This window comes from Zonotrichia leucophrys, chromosome 1, assembly GCF_028769735.1.
Source record: "Zonotrichia leucophrys gambelii isolate GWCS_2022_RI chromosome 1, RI_Zleu_2.0, whole genome shotgun sequence".
Classification (NCBI taxonomy): domain Eukaryota; kingdom Metazoa; phylum Chordata; class Aves; order Passeriformes; family Passerellidae; genus Zonotrichia; species Zonotrichia leucophrys.
Window position 1 is genome coordinate 23,002,654 of NC_088169.1, and position 26,810 is coordinate 23,029,463.

The window sequence follows — 26,810 nt, forward strand, 5'->3', positions numbered from 1 at the left end:
GGGTGGTATTTTGTAATTGGGCAGAAAACTCCACATTGCAGGACATGAGTGGTTAGTTATTGGGTTAAAAGTAAAAATAATTTAGGCATCATTTCTTAATTGGATAGTTTTTCCTTAAAAGACTTTGTAGTGATAGATATGGGGCCATTTTGTAGCTTGTTGGTGAAATACTTCAGAACTCAAGGCTTGTGAGACTGTGATGTAGATAAGAAAAAATAAACATCTGAGTCTGAACACAAAATATCAGCTTGGGCACTTTCAATCCTGACCTTGACAGAAGCAGAAAAAAGAAACCAAGAATCAGCAACCTAAAATAAAGAGCCAAATGTTCTAAGAGACATTTAAAATATACAGAATATGAAGGAAACAAAACCAAACCAACAACCAAACATCAAGGAAATAAATAACAAAAAAAAAAGTATTCCCCCTCCCCCGATACTATTCAAACCATCAAAACTGCAGATAGTTAAAAAAATGTAAATGGCCTCTGAACTGTGGAAAAATATTTTTTCATGTTTCAGAAAAACTGGGCAATTTTAAGAAAGGGCATATTGGAGAAGAAGTTAAAAGAGACACAGTTAGAGACTGTGTCTCTAACTCTTCAAAACCCAGGGGTGAAATAACATTTTACCAATTTCAAGGATTATGAATATGTTCTGGCTCAGTTGTGAACAACATTGGTAAACTAGATTTTAGATCTAATATACCCTGCATTTTGTATCTTGATTTAACTTATGGAAAGATCTTTAAACTGTAAATGTTACATCAACCTTTATGTTATATTGACTTTTTCTTTACTGTACATCTTGAGTTTTTCCATTCTGAAGTTAATTTTAGTGGCAAATTTTACATTTTCTTGTTTAAAGTTCAATCAGAATTAAAGTGGGATTGGATTGAATGGAGAATAGGATAGAATGCAGCTGTTCTGCTTGAAAACTTTTGAAATGGATGTTTATATATCTAAATTACATCAGGTCTTTCTCAATTTTCTTGACTTTTCCAATGGTCACAAAGATTCACACACTTCAGAGGGATAGAAATTAAATTCATCTAACCATACACTGTTAAAGAATTTAATGCAGGTGCTATTTGGAAAAACATCATCTTGCTCTTCCGAAGGAAGGAGTTTTAAGAGGTGGAAAAGTTGTTGAAATCAGCTTTCATTACAGATTGTTAGTACGCATCATTGTTGTCACATATGTGTTTTACCATCAATGTCTGTTTCTAACCTCTAAGGGCACAAAAATAAAAAAAAAAGAGCAATCTTTCACTTTAAAGCCCAACACACAAAGCAAAACTTCAGAGCTTCATAGAATCACTAATGTGCTTGAGAAATGTGAAAACTGCTTTGGAGCAACTCAGATGTCTTGTCAACTGCAGCTTTTTTAGTCTGAACAGCAGCCACAATTGCAAACTAGCAACACTTTTTAAACAGGAATGCACTCATAGATCATTAAATTCTTGCTTAGCTTTTTTCATGTTTACAGGTTACAGAGGACAATATTAACATGCAGAAATATGTGATCACCTGACTTTGAGAAATAGAATGAACCTCTACCTAAGATCAAGATTTATAGCTAAGACAGTGGAATAGGTTCTAAAAATGTGCCATTGGAAGGAATTCAATACAAGATTCAGCTTTGTTCCTTAGTGTCTTGAGAGAATATATTTCAAATATGTCTTTATTTTCTTAAGGCTAAAGCCTCTGGGTTTTGTAGAACAATTTTTTTTGGACAGTAACCACTCCAGTCTGTTGGGAATGACTTCCCATCTGTGAGATGTTCAGTGTTTGAAATGTGTCAATACAGTTCTGGCTGTGCATGAAATCAATGTCCATCTTTTGCTTTCTCCTAGCTTGCTTTAGCAAGGTGTTGATTAAACTATGATGAGAACTGCTGTTGCAATTAACACTAAATGAGATTTGTTAATTGGCTTCTTTTGAAGCAAACTAGGGTTTTTCTTGTACTACCCTCTGTGCTTCTTGTGAATTGATCTATGGAGTAAGTGTATTGAAAATCGACTGCAGAGGCAGTGACATTTCAAAATTCAATCTAATTATGACAATTAGAGCTGGCATTAAAATTTAAATAAATGAAAATTAAAAGATGTGAAAAATGACACTTAAGCTAATGGTTAGCCAAAACATCATTTCTATAGTACGTTTATTTTTTATTATTTAGATGTATTAAAATTAGCATAAGGCTTAAAGAAAAACAGACAATCAAACAAGGAAAAACAAACAAACAAACAAAAAAACCCAAAAAAAACCAAAAACCACAGCAGTTCTTGTGGGTCCACATCTCAAGATTTCTCTCAAGCTCTGAAATCTTGTCCAGATTTCTCTGAAGCTCTCAATGGCATCCCTTCCTTCTGTTGTGTGAACTGCTCCACTCAGCTCCATGTTATCTGGAAACTCATAGAGGTGGCAAGGTGGCACTTGACTTCTCTATGTCATTGATAAAGATATTCAAGAACAGAGTCCCAGGACAAAGCCCTGAGGGGACACCACTTTTTACCAGTCTCCACCTGGACACAGAGTCACTGACCACAACTCTCTGGCTGCATCCATCCAGCCAATTCCTTCTTGAACAGCTCGCCCATGCTTCAAATCCATGTCTCTCCAATTTGGACATAAGGATGCTATGCAGGGCTGTGTTGAACTCCTTACAGAAATCAAGCTAGATGACATTAACTTGGCAACTATTGCAGTCACTCCATCCTGGAAAGCCACCAGATTGGTCAGAAACAACTTGCCCTCAGCAGAGCTGTGCTGACTGCCACAGAACACCTTCTTGTCTTTTATGTGTCTTAGTAAATCTTCTAGGAGGATCTGCTCTGTGATCTTCCCAGGCAGAGGTGACGCTTGCCTCTTTGTAGTTCCCAAGGTCTTCTCAAGGAAGGAAGGAAGACTAAGGAGAAGCCGGAGCTAAACTTGGCAAGGGATGCAAAGAATAACAAGGGCTTCTGTAGGTGTGTTAGCCAGGAGAGGAAGGTCAACTAAAACCACACCCTTCTGATATATTTGCCAAGCCATTCTCTCTGCCATTTGAAAGGTCAAGGCATTCAGGAGAAGTTCCCAATAACCAGATGATTAACATTACTCTGTCTATAAAAGGGAAGAAAGGAGAACTCTAACAACCTGCCAGACTCACCTCTGTGCTTGGGAAGGAACAGAAATTCCTAGATGTGCTGAGACACATGGAGAACAGGGAAGTGATTTGAGACAGCCAGTATGGCTTCACCAGGGGTAAGGTTTGCCTCACCAACGTAATGTCCTTCCTCAATGGAGTTGCTTTTTTAAGTGGACAGATGATGGGCTACAGACCTCACTTATCTGGACTTCTGTAAAGCCTTTTTCACAGTTCTCCACAACCTGCTTCTCTCAAAATTGGAGAAAAAACAGATTTCACGGGTGTATTATCTAGTAGGTTAGGAATTGGTGGGACAATCATACCCAGAGGACAGTGATCAATGGTTTATTGTCCCAATGGACATCACTGACAAGATCAAGAGTCCCACAGGACCAGTATTACTTAATATCTTTATTAATGATGCTGTGTTGTTATCATATTGTTGTTGTTTTATTTCTAGGGTCCCGTACCTCCTGGATGGTTTTCTCACAAGCAGCTCTTCACAGCAGTGTTGTTCCTGCTTTTTCATCAAGGCTCTCCCTGACCAGCCAGCCCACCCCCTTTTATCCCAGTTATCTTCATTAGCCACAGCTGCAGTCCATTTAGAACAAGTAGGATTGGGGCAAGGCCACTTATACAATACAAATATTTTACTAGGACTCCTACTATAATGCTGGCATTCTGTGATTCTGTATTTCTCAAGGTGCTTATCTAATATAGTGGATTTTCATATTTAGATTGCATTTCCATATTTTAGTCTTCCCTCTGCTGTGTTTATCTTAGACACATTATTTATACCTATTCCATTTGCAAAGCAACCAGTCAATTGGATTGGATTCACTGAGTCTCCAAAGAGCATGACACTCAACAACAGAGGAAATTTTTCTATGCCATGAAGAGGATTGGACAAGATACTCTTCAGGGGTCCCTTATAACCTCAGCTGTTATTGGAGTCATGGGAAGAGAATTCAGCTACAGGAGAGGAATAAAGACACACTAAAAAGTGTATCAAAACCCAATTACAATAATACCAAAATTCTTAAGAACTTAAACATTTCTAGAGACTACATTTTGAACTCCTTTACACATTGCTGGGGTTTTACATTTGAAGTCCTCTATATGCTTTGAAGAATTTTTCAGATAAAATTACTTATGAAGGTATTGTCATCTCAGTTAATAGAATTCACACTTTTTTTTTAAAAAAAGGATCTTATTGCCTAGGTAAAAATGACTGTAATAATGGAAAATAACTTCAGATTAAATAAACAGTCTCACAGTAGTGAACTATGTAGTCTGATTATTATACACAAAGTATCTGAAAATATGGAAATATTTAATTACTATTACAGGGAAATAGTTGCTAAGGGGCTAATGTCCTTTCAGAAATTTCAGCCTCATTTTTTTACATCTTTCTTGATGATTAATGTCTTAACTATTGAGAGGTTTGGATATTTCAAATTAAATTATACTTAGTTGCAGTAATACTACAAGAAATAATTTTTAGGAAAATGATGCTTTGGAAGGATGGCACAAAAAAAGAAAATTCTTGATCTCAAAGTTTCCAAGCTGTTACATAAAATGGCTAATTTTTAGTCTTTTCTTTACAGACAATCTAATACCTGTGTAGAGTGAGGTATAAATGATAATATGCCAGCTTCAAGGGTATCTAGTATTAGTAGTATAGTTACTAGTATGCTGCAATTATCAAATTCAATAGATCTTTTCCTTACAATTCTCATATGGAAAAGCAGTCTCCACGATATCTTATCTGTGTTCTTTCAGAGTCCATGTATGTAATGAGATATCTTTGTTTCTGATAAACTGGAAATCACTGCAGTAACTGACGTGAAAGTAAGCCATTATAAGGAAAATTCCATTCTTTCACAGCCTTTCTATTTATCTTGCATGTGGTTGTTTTGTAATTTTCCCAGTCATGATCTTTTATTTTGATTGTTGTGCTGCTTTTGAGATTCCTATCCTGCAATCTGCACACACTGACCATGCAATTTTATGCCTCCAACAAACTCAGTGTGGAAGATCCCTGCGCAGCTTTTTGTGAGGATTTAGATGAAATTGATATGTTTGTGAAAAGAGGATATATTGGGGCTGGTGATAACATTGCCAGAGATATATTGGCAAAGATATAGGAGGGAGGAATAACAGTGATTACATAACAATCTGATGGCCGAGAGTTAAGATTTCTACATTGAGCAGTGTAAAATCATAACATGTAGCCACCATATTTTTGAAGTGGGACCTAAATATGTAGGATTTTCATTGTTCAATTAATTATTAAGGACTTTGGGTTTTCCTAATAAGATAAATCTTCTCAAGGTATAAAGAAAATGGAAAGTGCTCCTTTAGGATATAGAAGACAATAGTTACTGAGATGGATCCCACACAACATATTTCTGCTAAAGATATTTGAAGAACTATTACAGAAAAATAGGAATATGAAATACAGAAATGTTAATCAGTATTTATTTTTACTAAAGCAAGCAATAAAAAAAATCACAACCAATCTTTTTGACAAAAATTATTGGATTGTATAATTAAAGTTGCTTAAAATGAGAGATTTGAGAAACTAATAAACTGAAATCTGCCACAGACTGAACCTAGGCTCTCTCTCTTAAGGAAATATAATTGAGATTGTGAAAATTCAGTTAGAATATATTGGTACGAGTTCCTAATTTCTCTTTTAAAACTTAAATTTTATATGAAAGCAAAAGAGCTCAAAATTTTTATTTAATTATTATTTATACTTTTAATATGCCTTATTAAAAAACTAAAAAGGAGAAAAAAAGAAAATCAGATAATAGTATAGAAAATATTACAGACAGCAGAAAAAACCCAGTCCTTTCGCTACAGAACTGCCTTCAATTCATACTAAAAGAGAAACTCACTGTAATTCCTCAAATAAGGAACAGGGTCAAAAACTGTAAAAATTCAAACTAGATATTCTATAATCAAAGTATTCTACACTTAAAGAATCTAAAATACATAGTGAAGGTCAGCCAAAGAATGGCTTGTTAAAAAATGAGGTAACTTGGAGTAGGTTTCTCTAATCTAGGGATGGTACAGGGAAGTGACTTTTTAAAATGAGTTTTCAGATGGAATGATTTCTTTTATTGATTTTTTTCAGATAGAATAAAACTAAACAAACTATCAGGAGAGATTTCTCAGCTCACCAGTGTTTTTGAGAGCTACGGTTCAGGCAGGTGCTCATCTTGTGTGGCCATGAACACCCCTTGGTCCTTGGGCATGAGCCTTGCTCCTGCTTCCCTCTCCAGCTCAGACCAAATGGCCCAGACCCAGCAACCTCCACCTCTCCTACCCCACCTTGAACGATGTGGTTGGAAGGACCTTCTTCAAGACTATTGTTGTTGATACAGACTGAACAAGAGAGGGTCAATGCCCTTTTAGTCATCTGAGCAGTCCTTTGGTCTAATTTTTCTCTGATTCTGGAAGGAACTGCTCTCAGGAGACCACCAAGTAAGTTCAGATAAGAGAGTTTCCTATTCCTAACTCATTGTTCCTTGGAATAAACTGAGATGACTAAGAAGAAATAAAAATAAATATTATTAGCCCAAATGGGAATAATTTGAAATATATATTTTTCTTTTTTTTTATCCTTTAGCTTCCTACTTTCAAGCTAATAAAAGTAAGGATAAAGATAAAAAAGGGAAATGTAGATTTATGTTACTGTGAGAAATAGAGGGTAGATGAAGAAAATGCAGAAAATAAATTGAAAGCTACATTTAATTTTTTCCCAAATCTGATACTGTTATTTATTCTGTATCAGAGGTACAGAAAATGAAACTACATAACTTTCAAATTAACAACTGCCTTACCCTGTAAAATTCAGATATTATTACTGTGTAAATATTTATCAAGGAAGTAAATTATTTCATAAAATTTTTAAAAAACATTACATTAATGAAAGATGGTCTTTATTTTTCCATATAAGCTTCTTGATTTGCAAGTATACAGTATTTTTCTTATCCTCTGTGTTTTGTTACAGAAGTGGCTGCCATGTGAGTTGGTTACCTATTCTAATTTGGTGAGATCAGAAGAGATTTGAAGGTGACAGGTAAAAGAGTGCAGAATAAAATTTCATTGATTTATACATGAAGACAGCCCTAACAGCTGCATTATCAATTGAGAGTTATCTATGCTATTGTCAGTGATTAGAAAAATAAGCAGGCTTTTTCCTTCAGTGAAAATGTGCTTTTTGCTTTTATCCCTGATTAGATTTTTCCTATTATGTGTAGGGAAATTATTCAGGGATTTGTGTGTTAGATATAAAAAAGATCCATAACTATTACAGAATGAAACAGGAACAGTAGTTTCTCAGCACAGAACAAATCAGCAGTGATTATTTTGAACTATTTTACATATATATAAACAAATAAAAAGAATATTCCATATAATTCTAGGAATCATATATTTTTTCAAATTTTCACTACAAAACAATCCTTTGCACATAGGTCATATTATCAGAACAAAATGACTGAACATTACAGTTCTATTTGAGATTGAGATTTCTGAACTGATATCCTCTGTGATTAATTAAAGCAGTATTTTTGTCTTAAAAGAAACAAAATCAAAAATTCTCATATTAACTTGAATGACATCTTGAGTTCTGTTTTAAATAGAGTAATGGCAATTCCAATTTTTTATTATTAGATAATTTTTTTAACCATTTTATAAAGTTTAGGTTTTATTTTTTAAAAGGTGGGCTTTTGAAATATGGATTGCAGTTTTTCCATCAAGGAAGCAAATAATAGCAATTGTTAACACTGGTGCTGATCACTGACCTTTAAATCTTCTTTCCTTGAGATCATTGGACTATCTGAGTCTGATTCTTTTAGTGAGTCTTCACTAAGAGTGAGTTATAATGATTTATGCAATGATGTAGAGCGAGTGTAAGATCAAATACTCCAGCTGTGTATATATTAGAGAGACAGCCACACTGTACTGTATCATTAATCTGCTTATTTCAGTATTCTGTGTCAGACTAATCCCTCATATTGTCCAAGAAGTTAAGAAATTTTTCTACAATGTGAGAATTTGATGTAATCTGTCCAAACAGGGAAGAGCTTTTTTGGGCTATCCTGAAGTCCGAGAGATTCAGGGTGAATCCTCTGTACAGAAGGATAATAATAATTGTCACTGCAAATGCTAATATTTTCTACACTTTTAAAAGTGAATTTATTTTGTTTCTATATTCAGTGAAGCATCAAAACAAGAATTTTCACAATGCTATAGTGCATTTTTAAGAGATGCTGCTAACTTCCTGTTCGCAACTGTCATGCAATGTTCTCCGTAATTATATTTTTGTTGCTGCTGTTTTAGTGTTCTCTACAGCTCTTTTTTGCCAATTTTTTGACTATTGCAGCATTGTTTTTCTTTTTAGGTGCAGCTGTTCCTGAGGTTAAACATGATGGAATCCTCAAAGAAGAAATATTTATACACATTGACAAGGAGCTGTAGAAACCAGGAAGCAAAATTCTTAAAGTCATATAACCGCATGTACCTAATCATGTGTCATTAAAAGGGCTGTATAGAATGAAGTTAGCATACAGCTTAATTGTTTGTCTTGAAATTCTAACAACCACAGTTCATAGTGAAACTTAGAATAGTTTTTTGCCTTTTTTTATCTTTTCTCTAGTACACTCTGTTTTAAGGGAGCTTAGAGTCTTTTCAGTCTAAGCAAGCAGTACAGAATCCATACACTTGTAACATCTATATCCCTCAAGCATTGTCTCCAATGCCTTGAAAGCCATCTCTCTTTTATGTCCCAGAAAAATAACAGCTTTCATTTGTAATCCAAAGAAAATAAGGGATGAAGAGAAGATTTCTTCAACATTTTAAATTTATGACTTTTGGGAACCCATAAAACAACTCCTTTGATGTCACCAAAGTTCCCTATGATCTACTGCATATCTAAAATACTATTCAGCCTCTGCATTAGACTGCCAGAAGTCCCATTTGGCAGAGCCATTCTGTATAGTCTCATTCACTATAACTGCATTCGCAATATATAAAGAATATTGCTTAAAAATCCTTAAAGATGACATAAGCCACATCTATAGAGGGTCTCACAAGCCTGCACTGAAAACTCAATTTTAAAATACATGTTAATATATTTAAATCTGCTTCATCTTTTCATCATTTCATTCATTAGCTAGTGTTCCTAAGACAGGAAAATGATGCAAAGTAATTGTAGTAAAGTAATTGTTTCTTGAAGCTTTGTTATACTATGAAGTACTTTGTTACAGTCTGTGAAAGCTCACTGTGCTTAGACAGACCTGTCATTAAAAGAGCAATGAGGAGAGCATTAAATACCAGAAACTCTTTGAGAAAGACTGAGTCAGAGTATGGTTTAGGCCTTTTTGCTGGTACGTAGGCTAAAGCATTGACATTACTCCATCATATTTTATCCACACAATTTTATAATATGACAAAGAAATGAGAGAAAGCTGTAATCTTGATGAAGAAGGACACAGCTGTCAGGTATAACCGAGAAGCTGGATTAGACACCAGCTACCAGGAGGCAGAATTACGCGCTTAATGAAGGGGCTTAAATTTGCTGAAAAGCAATTGACAGAAGAATATTCAGTTCAAATAACTACTAATTAGAAACTAGAGATGTCATCAATGATCCTTCTATGCCTGAAAAAAATAATTATGCAATATCATAATTTTTATGGCCCCATATTGTGACTGAAACAGAGGAGAAAGTGAAATTGGACAGAAGACTGGTATACAAAACTTATTTTTGAATGCTTTAGTGTGGAAGATTCATCACCGGTTTATAATTTAAATTAATATCAGCAGGGTCTGAAACATGTCTCTTTGTGACTTATTTTGAATGAGGAGTTAGGTTTTGGAATTGTGACTACTCTTTTGTGAAATTAAGTTAGCTTCTACACTGAAACCTTGTTTAAACGGATGCATGGGTGAGCTTGAGGTCTTAACTGAAAAAAAGCAAGAGAGGCTCATAGCTTAGTCACAAGTCAAACAGAATCCTTAAGAAGCCTTATTAGTCCCTCTTCTCTGATGAAGTGACTCTTCAGAGAATTCAGAAAGTCTGCTTTCCTCCTGCTAAACCAAAAATACTTTATCAAGAGGCCTGTATAAGCCATCCAATAAAAATAAAACAAACCAACACAATCAAAACAGTGGTACTATGCAGCTACAGTGAAACTCTGATGATCTGACCAAATGATAGAAAAATGGAAAACATCAAATCCTCTGTGTATGATGTAATGCTTCATTTAATAGTCAGACTACAGACTGCACTACACCAGAATCAGATTAGAGCTCCGTCTTCCTGAAATGGTGAATTCAGCTGCTGGGTGGTGTTGGAAGAGCAGCAGAGGTCTGGAGGTTTTTAAAATGACTTCAGAGTAAGAAAATCCAAATGCAGTCCCTCTTTCATAATCAAGTACATTAAAAAATATCAGAGGGAATCAGACAGAAAAAACTGAAAATGAGAAGTATTATCAGGAAAGCTGAAAAAAGACAGTATTATTCCAAATATCCATTACATTTATTCTACAGATCAGTTAAAGGCTTTGATTCCAGAAAGTATCTAACTGTCTAAAAATGAAAAGTAAATTATACCTGAATTATACCAAAACCAAATGAGTTTTCTTCAGCCATATGCAAAAGGTTTACTCACAGAAAGATGCCAATGCAGCTTTTCCTTTAAACTACCCTCAGTCTAACATCAATATTAATAATAAGTTAATGTTTAATATATCATTATATGTCTGTTTTCTGTGAATATTTTTTCTGTAGTAATGAGACTTGTTAACTTTTCTTTTAGGGGTCGTTTGATAATCTCTAATAGATACCAAGATATTTTGTTCCCTTTTCTGAAATCCTGCTGTACTTCAAAAGACATGATGACTCTTTTGGAAAACACTATTTACTGACTTTGTAACTTATAACTTGAGCTTGTAGCTCCCTACTAAATGAGTTGCTTCCTTAGCAAGAGAAATAGATTGCAGAACAATCAAGTAGAGTTAATGCTGCTACTGCATGTTAGTAGGCTTTAGGATTGATGCTGAGACAGACACAATCCCACAACATCAGCATGGGGCTACTCCAACAGAATAAAATAAGTGTTTAGAAAACATGTCAGTGGAAAGGCAGCTTTATAGTTGACAAAATATCAGAACTGCTAACCTGGAAATAAACAGAAGGGTCACAACCACCATGCCTTGGCTGACTGGCATAATGTGAAAATGTACAGTAGAACACGAACACTTAGAATAGATGTAAGGAAGCGATTCTTTACTGAGAGGACAGGAAGGCACTGGAACAAGTTGTCCAGAGAAGCCTCATCCCTGGAAATGTTCCAGGCCAGGTTGGATGTAGCCCTGAGCAAACTGATTGAGTGGCTGTTACACAGGCCCATGGGCGTCCCTGCACAGACCTTCTTAAGGCCCCCTCCAGACAAATATGATTCTATTAAGAAGTTACCTTCTGTGTTTGGTTTTTTGTTTTCTTTTTTTTTCTGGCAGAGTGGGGAGGAAAGAGAGCATTTTTAATATTTTTCTACTCTAGGCAGGAGGCCAAATGGTAGGGGAAAAAAGTCATTTAAATGAGGCATAGAAGTTTATGTCTTCTGTTGATTGCGTTGCTACAAAAGAGAGATTTTGCTGACAAAGTTTAAAAAGGCACTAATCCAAACTCCTCCTGGTAATAATCATGAGTAATTCCATATCAGAATGTGGTACTAAAATTTACTACAATGTATAAATTACGATGTACACAATATTACTTCAAAAGGATCAATTAAAGCAATTATACAATCACTTCATTGTAACTTCCCTGCTGGTCAATTGATAATGTAATGAATGTTTTCAATATTCCATTTATGCTGAGGGAATTAAAGTGTTTGGAATATAAGGTTGATAACAGTGTTCTAATAAGTCTACATAAAGATGCATATTAACACATCTACTTGCATACAATTTCTTTTAATTATTTTCTGTAGCATGAATAATTTTTTTCATTTAGCACAGACTTGAGAATCTCTCTGAGATGGATATCAATGAGGTTTTTTAAAAAAATACATGCTTTCAAAGTGTCAGAAAAATATAATACAATTGACCTTCCAGTACTATTTTTGAGCAACATAAACAGTGATTATTAGTTGTTTGTTATCAGTGGATTCTACTTGTGTAAAATCCAGTTTAGTAAACATGATATAATCTCTTTTTAATATCAAAGAAATTGGTACACAAAATTACCCTTTATTATCAAATAAAACATAGAGCTTCATTTTAAACCAAATAAAATTTCTATTTTAAAATCAGTCATTTTGGACACTGCTCTAACCAAAGAATTATTGTCCTCTGAAATAAAATACAATGAACCCTTTAATCTTAATAGGAAAAAACAGATTATTTCCTAGTTCTTCCTATATTCCAAAATTGAAACAAAAAAATAATTTTTAACAATTATCTTTAAGAAAACATAAACATTACAAACTTCTTGTTAATTACTCAAAATTTAAATGTGTGCACTCCAATTTGTTTATTCATTTGGCTGGACTAGAAAAGTAGCTTGAAATCTCCCACCTCAAAATGGATTAACAAAAAACTGCTAATAAAGGGAGTATTCCAAAAGTTTCTGGCTGTCCACTTACCTCTCCACAGTCTTTTCTAACAGGTGTCTGAAGACTTCTTTGCCTGGCTTGTGACTTTTGTTAGACCCATGATAAAAAAATTCTAAGAGAAAAGAAAATGAAAGCATAGTATCTGAGGAAGCTGGACAATTTTCTGTTATGGTTGCCATATTAGTGGGCTGGGCAAACAGCAACTATAAGATATTTACTGTGTGCCAACTGTATAAAGTTTAATAAAGACAGGTGCCATATTCTGCACCTGGGATGGTGCAATCCTGGATGTATGGACAGACTGGGGAAGGAGAGGCTGGAAAGCAGTGCCAGGAAAGGGACCTGGTGGTCCTGGTCAGTGGCAGCCTGAACATGAGCCAGCAGTGCCCTGGCAGCCAGGAGGGCCAGCCCTGTCCTGGGGGCATCATGGACAGCATGGCCAGCTGGGCAAGGGAGGGGATTGTCCTGCTCTGCTCTGAGCTGGGGCAGCCTCACCTCGAGTGCTGGGGGCAGTTTTGGGTGCCACAAAATAAAAAAAATATATTAAACTATTAGAAAGTGTCCAAAGGAGGGCAACAAAGATGTGAAGAGCCTTGCGGGGAAGCTGTGTGAGGAGTGGCTGAGGGCACTTGGTGTGTCCAGCCTGGAGAAGAGGAGACTGAGGGGAGACCTCATTGGAGTTAAAACTTCTCCGTGAGGGGAAGCACAGGAACAGACACTGATCTCCTCTCTGGTGATCAATGACAGGACCTGAGTGAATGGCCTGAATTGTATCAGGGAAAATTTAGGTTAGATATTAGGAAAAAGGCCTTCACCCATATGGCTTGGCACTGGAACAGGCTCCCCAGAGAACTGGACACAATACCAAGACACACAGAACTCAAGGAGTGTTTGCAAAATGTTTTCACAGATATGTTGTCATTCTTGAGGTTGCCCTGTGAAGGGTCAGAAGTTGGACTTCAATGATACTTGTGGCTTCCTTCCAATTCAGGATATGCCACGGCACTGCTTCATATTTAAAAAAAACCAAAAACAACCCAAAACCATCATAGCAGAGAGCTGAAAGTTTATAAATATTTATCAAATAATTTTTAAATATTATTAATACTCCTTATTTCTTTCAAAGTGACAGACTTCGATGCTTTATGAAAAGTTTAGTTTTTCTTAGATCTATGATTGCAGGTACTCTTCTACTTAATTCCACCATATGGAAGTGTTCTGCCAACAAAACAAAGAGGACAAGGCTATACTCCTTCCTGTTCTTTTCCTTTTTGTTTCTAGTAATGGAAACAGGATATGCATGACCTGAAATTGAAGCAGTGTAACTTTCCATTTCTTGCCAGCCAACAATCATTATCATTTGGCAGCTAAAATTCACAGGTATTATTCAGAAAAGTAGCAACAACTTTTTCATTCAAGTTCTTTAAGATGTCTCTGGAGTGAAAAGTAGCTTCACCTAAATAACATATATATGTTTGATTAGATGCAAATATTTTGTAAATAATAACTTTAAAAGACATGCCCATATTTTAGTTTGAATGCAGTCTCCTTAGCTGTCGGATCTCAAGATTTCAGTCCTGAGATGCCGGGCCATCGAGACCACCCTTGGGGGGGCTCGGGACTCCTGGAATGTTGCCAGAAGTGTCTGGTGGCTGCACTTTGACCCTACACAGGATGAGGATAGGAGGACTTCACCAGGGTGAATGGTGAAGGGATTAGTTAATTAGAGAGTGAGACACAAGGTTTAAGATTTATGTACAGGGGGGTTTAGAGAAGTAAGATGGAGGAATTGGGGTGTGTCCTGTCCTCCTTCTTCTTCCTCTTCTCCTCCATCTTCTTTGGCCACGGTGGCACCTTTGGATTGGTTATTACTGAGAGTGCACCGAGTAATAAGAATAAATGGTATTGGGGAAAAATGATAAATATTGTACACGTAACAATGGGTATAAAGATAGGTGGCTGCCCCAGAGGGCAGACAGTGTGCCCATGGCTGACTGCTGAGCAGATCTTTGTTCGGCTGAAAGAACATCTTTTAGATAAACAATTAATAAACATAAAAACCGAAAGAAGAACTGAAGCCTCTTCTCGTCCTTCGATACGCGGGCTGCCCCAAGGCCACCTCGGGCCTTTCCAGGCCCCTCAAACAGCCGAGATAAACCAGACACTTAGCCTCTCCTAATTTCCTCTAAGAAAGAAGAAATATACCAAATATCGTAATTTGTCTTTAAAAGAAGAAAGGGAGGAATAAAACAGTTTTATTCAATTACTTAAAAGTCAACCCAAAGTTCTGCGCCTGGGAAAGCGGGGCCTCTGCACCAGAGCAGGAACTGGGTAGCAGCTTTCTGGGAAAGGTGGTGGTGGGCAGCTTGATGGACATGAGCCTGTGTTTGAGCTAGAAGAAAAGGTGTCCAACAGCTCCCAGGGTGTACTGAGAATTGCCCTTCCCAGTAAGGAAGCTGAGCTTGGTCAGCCTGGAGAAGGCATGGCTTTGGGGACCCAACACCTCCCCAGCCTCTTTGAAGGGTCGTCAAAGAGAAGGATATAAGCTCCTCACATTGGTGCAGTATGAGAGGGTACACATCAACAGGTTCAAGTTGAAACAAGGGTGGTCCAGGCTGAGTAGAACAGAAAAAAAACCCCTTTTACTTCAAGGATAATCAAGCATTAGAGCAGACTGCCTTCATAGATTATAGAAACTCCAGAAGTCAGATTTTTTTTAAATGTAAAATGTGTATTCTACTCTGTAGACAATAATTTCTGTGAAAATTATTTTTCCTTATAATATAAAAGTTTATAAAATCAACGAAAAATAAAGTATTTAAAATCCAGTGTATACCAACTCCATTAAATTTCTGAAGAGAAATTTCTATTGGAATGAAAACTTAAGTCCATCCACTAAGAGATTAATTTGTCCTAGTAGCCACTCTCAAATTGTTTTTCAGTGTCATGCATTGGTGTTAACAAAATTAAATTAAGGTTTGTAAAAAAGTAGTATTAGTTCAAAGGTGCTAGATTTTATTTGTACTCTGCCAAACTACTTTGTGAGATAATAGAACTTTGTTGTAGCAGTTGGAAAGATTTACTCACCTAAAGATTTGCTTCTAAAATCCAAAATGTTTAAAACATGGTAATAAGTGTCAAAGGAGTACCAATCTGATCCACACTAGAATTTCCTTACAGTTTAATCTCGTGATAACTTACACTGTATAGCTTTCTACCCATAATGTGTAAAATTATCCACTCTACAAATTTACAAATTTAAATTATGAAGTCCTATTTCATATTCAAATGGAGACTATGTGTCTGAATTTCGGCTGTAAGTGTAAAAGCATAATTGTATTCTGAACTTTATGGTTTTGTTGGGTTTTTTTGTTATTATTGGGTGATGCTTTACCTTTTACAGCTCTGATCTTTCTGAGGTCCTTGCAAGTAATGATTTGTCTTACAGGCATGTGTTTAAACATTAAGAATGATTTTAAAATGATGAATTAGGGAGACTGTCTGGTAAGTGCCTTTTTACCATCTAATTCTGGGCATCACTTAGTTGCTTCTTCTCATTTATTGTGTCAATATCAGCACATGAAGACCAATGAACTTCTGGCAGTCATCCTGGACTCTGAAATGAACAGATGCTGGCACATGAGGTAGATGTTAACACTTCTTTGATGTGGGGTATTTCTTCCTCTATCTTATGGCAAATCATTCTAGTTGTGCTAATTTACATGAAAATACCACACAAATAGTTCAGCACAGAAAATAAATGTCCAGTGCAAGATGGCATCAGACAAATATTTGGACCTTAAAGAACCATCCCTGAAGGGAAAAGAATCCATTTGATCCATTAATAATGAGAACTTACTCTTTGATCCTTTCTGTTCCTGTTACATCAGAGAAAAGCATGAAATGAAACATCTTGTGATATGTGTCAGGTGTTGCCAAAACAGCAAGCAAAGCACTTATAATCTTGAAAACAAAAATGTTAGGCAAGATCTAAAATAGATTCAGTGTCAAAACTCCACAGCACAAAACAATGTTTCTCAGTGCCTTCTCTCTCTCACGCTTTGGATCACATAAATTAAATGCTCATGAAAGATAAAAATACTCTCATAATAAACAATATAATAAAAAAAAGACATGGTGGGTCTTTCATATTCATAGTAAAAATAATCTTCTCTTTATTAGAAGAGGAAAATAATTCAGGAATCACCAAGGAGTAGCATATTTTCTAAGCTGTAACCATCTTGGCAATTTTGCGGCAGAATTCATAAAAATTTTCATAAACATTTCTTAAGATAGCAAGAGAAGATTTCACATCTGTTGGCAAGTTTTGGTTTTTCTTAAGACTAGCCAGATGCACACATCTGTTCTCTGGACTAGGATAAGCTGAATATGGATCTTGCAACCATATGTCATCAGGACATTGTGCCAATCCATTTGAAGTGCAGGTCCAAGATCAGCACCAAAGAAGGTGGGCAGCTGAGGGCAGCAGAACTTTAATTGCAGAGAGGGTTGTGAGGCAGATTGTTGGAATACCACTAAGGAATACTATCATTGCTTCACCAGAAATTTTAATATAATGCTGTTCACATATTAAAATTTTGTATGAAATGTCAAAATCACAACTTTATTTGGATTTCTTTTAAGACACTGGTTGCTTAAAAATAATGTATATTTATTGTTTTTGTGCAAATGTGAAACAAAGAAAATATCAGAATACTGCACATTTTTCATGGATGAAAAGCCTGATCACTGACCCTTTTGCTCATATTATAACTTTTCTCTCATTAGAAAGACGTATACATAAATTATTTTGATTAAATCTATATGGTTCTAATGATGTATATAGACAAACTTAGTGTTACATAGAATTTTTTTTATTTATAATTCATTGGTCTTAAAATTCCCTAAGAAGTGACTGGGTACAGTGGAAGATATCTCAGTAAGTAAAGCTTCCTGAAAAGATTTTTTAATAAGGAGCTATATGACTGAGTCAGCACAATAAGAGCAAAATGGGGCTTCCTAGAACACTATTAGTGCATACTGACCTGCCTTTTGTCAAGTATCTACATGCAGGCTGATGTGTAAGATTAATATCAAAGAAAACAGAATAGATTAAAAAATTAGTTAATTCCATACAAATTTTACAATTGTAAATTAAACTTACTCAGTTTATACTAAAGAAGACTAGGTGTGCTTACATGGTCTCTTTTGTTCTATTTACTCAGTTTTCCATGTCATTGAATCCCAGTCAAGAAGTTGCAATAAATGGCTATGGAAAGGGAGGGAGAGATTGGGAGCACCTTAAAACGCCCTAATGGTTCTGAACAAAATACCATAATCTTTTTCCATTAACAAAAACTGGGATCAAAACTGGTTTCTGTTGCATTAAAAAACAGGTCAGTGTACTTCATGCGAGAAACATGCAACTTTATGAACTGTCATCTCTTTTTCAGAGAATGTAGAAGATCTGTTGCTTCTATTTCATTAAAGCTACAGTTTTGAAATGCCCAGTGGGTGTAAGATTAGTGTAACACAATTTCTCTCCACAACACCAATGTGCCTGTTTTCATGCTCCAATTGTCTGTCAGATTTCCCTTAAGACTGGTAGAAAAATGTCTGTCAAAACTTGGACATTCCTCAAAGCAAATGATTCACATAGAAAAAATTGAATAATAATCAAAAGAATAGGTAGTGTGGATAACAACACAGAAGAATGAAAGCAAAATCTGTGCATACCTTAAAAGAAAATTGTAGGGAGTTTAAAAATCACTGTAGGAAAATTAACTCATCTGAAATTGCTAACTAACCCCACAAATCCTATGAGATACTTGTACATATGAGAAGCTGTACTTATTTTATTGGAAGTTTTCCAGCTAAGGATTTATAAATAATAATATCTATTCTTTTCTACATCTCTTTCAATAAATATCTAATAAAAATTCAATCCAGTGTGTTGTATGCAATCTGTAAACAAGCATCTGTATGTTATGGAGGGGCAAATTAAGGACAAATAAGAACTCAAGGCTTGAGGTGCATTATATTTTAGAATATAATTTATTAGATGTTTATTTGTTTATTTTTAGAAAGTTATCTTTAGTAAGTTATTTTGAACAAAGATCCATATTTCTTACATTTAATGTTAAATACTACAGAAAGACAGAGACAGAAATTAGAGGACTGATCGACTATCAGTGAACATAGAGAGACATATGCCTGTCTCATATAATCCGCAATAATTGGGCATTCCTAGAAGTAAATTTTTCTTTGCTATGGGCATTAAATTCCTGTAGTAGTCCAGGAACTTTTATTTATCATTATCAAATCTCAGAGTTACAAAGTTATTGAAGGCTCTAAGAAGAACTGACAGCAAGTTTGCCCTCATGACTGAAAATCTCTAATCAATACCTTCAGATGACCTCTAATCAACAGTTTTCAAATTTTTTTTCATCAGTTTTGATGTTCCAGTCTTTCTTCAATTTTGTCATGGCTGAATCCTTTGACTTCTTGACAGCAAGATCAAGTTCCAACAGTAAAGACTAGGTTTTTTAAAGGTTTTTTTTCAGGGTTTTTTTCTGTTTACTTTTAAAGGAATTTTTTAATAAAATATAGGAATGAACCAATCTTTTACCAAATATTTGTCATATAACAACTGTTCAATGAAAATGATGCATTGTCTGTATAGAACTGCAATCAAAATGGTAAGTAGATATCTTGCAATGTAGTGACCCAACTGGTCTGAATGAGGAATTTTCTTGCCACAATTAAAAGTTTACCATTTCCTTTAGTATGGTGTTAAACCTAGGACTAAGGAAGGATTCAGGAATTAGATTTTGACAACAGCATATCCTAAGAGAAAGACTTTAAGCTGAAAGATTTTGAGCAAGGGTGCAACATTCTGCAGGGTTTAAACTATAATATTAGATTTAGGGGAATTTTTTGGAAGTGTGAACAACACATTTTTTGGGCAATGAATTGCTGTTAATGTAGTTTGCATTAGAGGTGGAAATGGGAAGACAACACTTGAACATTCATCCCTAGTATATAGGTTAGCAGTGATGTAAGCAAGGAAAGCAACTTCTGCTTTGTTCTCAATTAAATAGAGGTTTTGAAAATAAAATCACATTTGGTATCAACTGAAGATCTAAAAAAATGGGTTTGTAATATTTTTCAGACTACATAGAATACTGCACAGATGTGATATTGCTTTTAGTGTGTTGTCATCTCAATTATCCTGAAGTGTCCACAGCCTCCTCTGAACTGGAGAAGCCTGACAGCTGAAGTGAATTCTATGTTCCAGAGCCATTAGTAGCCACTACTGAATCCTCTCAAGATCATCACACTTTCACTAGACAGAATGTAGGCATTGGAATCCATGTGTGTAAAGATAAGTTGTCACACAGGAAATACTGAGATGGAAGTCTCAGCTCAACAGGTAAAACTAGAAACTGAACAAGAGGTTATTTCTATGGTACTTACTACCAAAGAGTTATGCTGAAAAACTGAACATCTCAAGATGTTGATTTCTGTGTCTACATTAATGCACTATGTTCAATTTCTAAAGAAATTAATAAACAGTAGACTAAATGCTTCAACATGAACAGGCTGGTAGTTACATAGGAAGGGAACAAAGACATTCACAAGTGGTAAAATCACTGTGTTAATTTTTCAGAAGATTAACTTGAGGGCTGTATTCCAAAGATGGTGTCACATTTTTAATCTTCCAAATCTGAATAGGAGTGTAGATAGTGAAGTACTGACCTAAACACTTAGCTATTAATCAGCTTGTCTAAACTCACATTTTTAAATAAAATCAGCCTGAAATATTCCCCGATCTTCAGTCCAACTGCCACATTATGGCCTGTGTCTGCAAGGCTAAACTTGCTTCTTACATTATAGCATGGTCTCACCTATACTACTGGCTGTGACCAGCTGCTGGCCTGTACTACCCTTCAATTCATTCCTGGGAATTGTTTAGAGGAGGTCAAGTTACTTGGGCTACAGAAATGTTAAGAAAAATTCTAAACATGAAAGAGAAATCTCCATTTAGTTTAATGCATGGTCAACTACTTTATACTCTTTTTTCAGATTACATATGTTTAAATAAATCACATTTTCCTTTTGAATTGGGTGGTGGGCTTCAAAGCAAAGTCAAAAAGGTGCAAACTGTGGTCACAATCTTCAGTGAGAATCTTTCAAATATCTTGACTTCACCATTTTTCTGCTAGTCATCTAAATTGTCTGCCTGTTCAGCACAGATCAATATGATGAATTTTATCAAATGGAGCAGCAATTCTGTCACAAGAAAGCAGCCACTGGTTGCATACTGAATGAAACGTTTTATGGATGTGTTTGGCAAGCTCTGGGAATTCATACTGGATGGATGCAGGAAAAGTACAGAAAAGAGCTCCAAGAATCTGTGGAATAAATGTCCAAAACTGAAATACATGACAACATGAAAGGTGACTCAAGAAACAAGCCAGACCTAATTGCTTGAGGTGGCTGTTTGTTCCCTCCGTAATTATGGATTCTGTATTCCCACTGTTATCCTCACACTTCAAACTGCAGCCTTGAAGAGATTTGGAGTTCTTCTGCTCTCAGACAGTGTCTGAATTGTATCACAATGTTACATTTAGATGTGATTTACACAAATAGGTTTTCAGGGAGTTGGCGAAGCGTTCCTAATCTGCTCTCAGGGAAGATACACAGTGACTGCACAAGAAAACTAAAATTTATTCCTTTATCCTTGTAGCTGCTTCTTTCAGTATTTGAGAATGAGCAACTGGGTGATTTTATGTATTCTGCTGTTTATATTTTACCTGTTCTACTGAGAGTTATGAGTTCCTAAGCAATGTAAAACATGGTGTTCTTTACTAACAAGGTGCATTCAGGGAAAATTAATTAAAGGCTTGGCAATTTCTAAGCAAATAACTTGCTGTTCATACTGGCCACTTAACTGTCTGCCCAAATGGCTAGTCAAGACAAAATCTGTGTCTGGCTAGTATTAATGTTACTTTCTACTCTGCAGACATTGTTCTCTGACATATTTGAGTCATGACCTAATAGAGAAAAAACACTGACTAGTCAATGGTAGTGATGTACCGTGACATAAATCCAAAACACAGGAGTCTTTCTTTTGATGTTATTATTCTATAGAAACTCCAATCAATTCTTACTAAAATACTTTCAAAAATGTGGCAATTATAACAGTTAGCTACACATAGACACTGTAACAGGTCATCTAAAACTTTTCAATTTTAACCCAGAAAAATTGCCAGAGGCCTAAAAGCTCTCTTCACTTTCATAAGTAAAAGTAATATAAAAATAATCAGAAAATGTCTTCAAAGAGACTCTAAAAAGCAGCTGGCAGTTCTGACTGTTGTACATGTGCTCACCTCTCTTCTACCATCTATTTTTTTGGCTTTAGCCTTGATTTATTAAATCTCATCTATTCCCACCTATTATGTGTCTGAACATGCTGCTGCATTTACTTAATCTTGATTGTCATAAATCTATTCTCAATCAACTTTAAGCTATTAGCAAAAAAAACCCCAGTTTAAAAGTAGGATGCATGCTGTCTGATACTTTTCTAGCTTATCCAATAGAACTAAAGAACAAAGATTAAATAGAGCTTTATTAGCTTGTAGCTTACATTCTCAGTTATTCTTTAGTTAACAAAAAGCAAGCAACTGTCTGAAGAATGAAAAAAGTCAAGAGCATTATTTGGCTACACTTAAGCAGATTAACATAAACTATAATGGTCTGAAATCATACTTTTAGCCCGGTTCTAACTAGCATCTATAAAAATATAAAGTGATTAAATGTTAAATATTATTTGCTGTTCCTAACTAAGACAGTCAAGTCCACAATTTTCTATCAGAGAAAAATGTTTAAATATAAAAAACTACAGATGAAAACTTTGAGGTGCCAATTTTATTTATTTATACTGCATTGGAATCTCTGAGCTGTAATACATTGAGTTATGTATAATTAAAGGAAAAAGTACCTGTCCCAGAGACTTTTTGCTATAGTTTGCTGCCAACACTGTGAGAAACCTCTTAAAAAAATCAAGATAAAAAAACCCTGTGGAGATGTTACTTTATCACAGCAATTTAATCTACAACACATCATGTGTTTATTACTGCTCCTAATCATATTTATTCAGCCTCTAAAATCTTAGATATCTCTTAATGCTGAGAGGGAACCTTGTGCACAAATGAAACTGGGATTGAATTGCAGTCCCGCTTTGAAAATTACAAGGCCTGAAATCGTCATTTACACAGAAACACTCCAGGCATGTGGAGTCAGGAATCTCTTCACATTATTCTCATTGCAGGATCAGGATCTTATTAAAGGCATGATTAGATATAATTGATTCTTTTATTTCCTCTCCTGTCTACTTTAGCTGCTCTTCCTTCACCAAAGAATTGAGAATTCTCACCTTGGCAAGCAGCTGATGAGTCAATATAAAGAGTAAAATAAGCAATCATCAAAGTTTTGTTCTTATAAAATACAAAAATCTAATTTTATTAAATAAGAGTAAGAAATGGCTAAAATTGCTATTTAAATTTCCTCATTCCTAAATTCTTTAAATCTTGAATTTAAAATAACATTTTTTATGATACTGAATGTCTAAGGTTTTGGTTTTTAAATTTTAACTTAACTGCTAGATTTATGAATATAAACAAAAGATTTTGAAACTGTATCCAGAATTTAAAAATTCAGAGAAATCCACGAAAACTTCTAGAAAAAAATCTAAAAAACTTCCCACCTTCAAAATTTAATAAAAAGCTGAAACAACAGTTCAACCAATCTGACTATATAATTAATCATTCTGAACTACAGTTGAATATATTTTTAAATTTATAAAATTAATTAATTTTATTTCAAATATACTAGCAAAAATTCTTCTTGGAAGCAACTCATGCTGTAATATTACAGTTCAACCAAAAGTAGAAAGAAGAGCTTGTTATTTAAAGTACTAGGCATAAAACATTCATAAATAAAAAGGAAATATTTTATTACTGTGAGTGAAATTTACATCTATTATTAACATGCCTGCCACATTTTTGATTCATTTTCTATCTAAATATTTAAGTACAAAAAGTGTGAGAAAACCTATATGTTTATTTTTGTTTTGAAATACTTTGGAAAATATAACAACATCAAACTTTTATACAAAATTCACATGCAGCCCTAGAGCTGATGAGGATCACCTAATGTTACAGCACCCAGAGTTCCATTTTCCATAGGAATTGGCTTTTGGGGTTAAACAAAATACTGTAAGTAGTTTCTGACTCCCCTAATGACAATTCCTTTCTCATTCTATCACTTAAGACAAAAGTCATCCGTGTCCAATGACACCAAGAAGTCCTTAAGAAAAAAAGAACTATGGTGCAAATTAAATATTATGATGAGAACTAACAGACTGACAGACTGTGTGTTTAATAGGTAAATCCTAGCATGACTTAGAGCTGAATGAATTCTACTCCCATACCGGTCCATTCACAAAAATAAAGTACATTCATTTCTTGAATACTGCATTGTAAAATTCCAGTCAGGAATGTTCTACAAACACTTCATATATCAAATCACCCCAGAAAAGTTAAATGCCATCTGGCACATTAGTTAAAACACTAACAGTGATTTTGCATTTCATAAAAGAGAGGAATATGCATGTGGTTTCCACAATCATTCCAAATTATACGGAGATTTTCTGAAGAACAAGTTCAGCTTTTGAATGACTTATACAATATATTGTCTAGCTATCCTTTATTACTTTTTATATCTGAACCACCTTTCAAGATCATTTCAAGACTGGCTGATGTTCAACAAATTATAGTGATTGAGCAGGCAGATGATACCATATAATAAAGCCTGCATCCAAGCAGAAATGTGTAACTATTATGCCAGGATGAAATGGGAAAAATGAACTTACTATTGAAAAAAGTTGAGCAAGTGTTCTCAAAAGAAGTACCATGTCCCTGCATAGTTGCAGAATGGTCAATCCATTAAAATACAAAAAGAGAAAACATCACCTCTGTCCTGCTAACTGTTTTAACAAGTGCTTTATATACCAGCTAGAAAAGTAGAAAGCAGATTTCCTGGAAACCTGTGAAATAAAAAAAAAAAATAAGTATGATTTCATATATTTTTTAATCTAACATTTCTCTGTGGGGAACTAAATGGAAGAAATGACACCGTTCTGACACTTTCACCATAGAAGGTTCACAGCAAACAGTGAAACATCATGATTGATGATTACAAAAGCTTCTAATGCATTTGAAAAAGTACCATAAATACCACAAGACCATTAAACCATTAAACCATTAACCAATAAATCTAGATTAATGTCTATATTTTGTCCAGATTGCAAACCTAATTGGGTCCATAAAAAAATAAAGTTATCAGATAATAAATTATCTTAACACTTCTTTCTTAATAATGGTGGGAGTGGAGAGAGAAGAAAGAATGAGACAAGAAAGTAAGGAACAAAACATCACAGTAGTGAAATAACTCAATATTGAGACATTTTCACATGCCAAATCTTGACAGTGTGATGAGGTCTTTGTGAGAAGTTGGGATCTCTGGTCCATCAGTTAGGAGGATATCAATGATCAATCTACAGGCCTAACTGTCCTCTTTTGGTTTTAGTTGTCATTTAGGATTTACTTTACACAGGCCATCTCAGAGTTAACAGCCTGAAAAGATGATCTCAGCTCATCGCTCACAATTTAGCTTACAGTACAGTCCACTCAGAAAATAGTAAAAATAAGTGGATCAAGACTCACACCTTCAGTATATAGAACATGCACGTCAATGGATAAGCTTCAACATCAATAATTTTAGAAGGCAAAGACTACAATACAAGCATAAACTACTTACGTTTTTTAAGGCATGGTTGTTTGAGTTCTGGTATTGACTCTTACACACAGGGAAAGGTTCCATCAGCTTTTCACAATAGACACCTCTGTAGCAACCCCACTACCAAAAGCTTGCTGCACAAACACAATAAACTGCATCTACTCTTGGAAATGAGTTGGACTTTACCATCTTAGAAATTAGTCCTAGTAGAAATGACTTTCTAGTAGAAATGACTTCTAGTCTTAGTAGGACTTCTAGTCACCCACCATTCTGTGTGACTTTTGGAAAGCCATCCATCTGGCAGTGTAACACTGCTGCTAATGGCCAAGAAGAATCCTGGGATGGAAGCACCATGGTAATGCCACTGAAAAACAAAGGACTGCTAGATGAAGAACCCTCTTTTCTAAAGATGGGGATTGTAGGTGCTCATAGACATTTATCTGCCTTAAGGATCTCATCTCCTTTAATTTTCTATCTTTGTAATTTTGCTCTTAAATACATACTTAAAGAAGGGTCCTTAATGTGAAGCAAAATTATTTATTCAATTAAAGTGATTCACACTACAAAATAATAATTCTTTAAAAATTTTAAAAATAATTATTTTAAAAGTAAAAAAAAAATCCATTAATCAATTGTAGGAGGCTTGTTTATTTGTTTGTTTGTTTTTAATATAGATTTACCATAGTTTGTTCCTCTCCCTCTTAACAGGTCTACTAAGATTTTTGTAGTGTGTTGGTGGTTTTTTTTTTACAAGGTACTTTGGAATAGTAATTTTTGTCAGTGACATCCTTCAAAGGAACAGTTCAAATTAGATAGCTGCTAAATTGGGGCAATCATGTGTTTTATTACATACTGATTTGACTAACTAAAGATAGGTAATTTTTACACTGTGACTGAAAATGCTAAATATCCAACGTATTTTTGCTACTTCATTTAGCAATAATGAATTTCCAGAACCAGAATAATTCATCCAAATAAAATATCATTATTAGTCAAAATTATAGTTTTCAATGTCAGAACGAAGCAAATAAAACAAATGTTTGAAGACTACTAAGAAATAATAGAATAACAGAATTATAAAAGAGCTTTGGTTGGAAGGGACCTTAAACATCATGTAGTTAAAACCCTCCCCTTCATAAACAGAGATAACACCCCCTAGACCGGTTTGTCAGTCCCATTGAGCC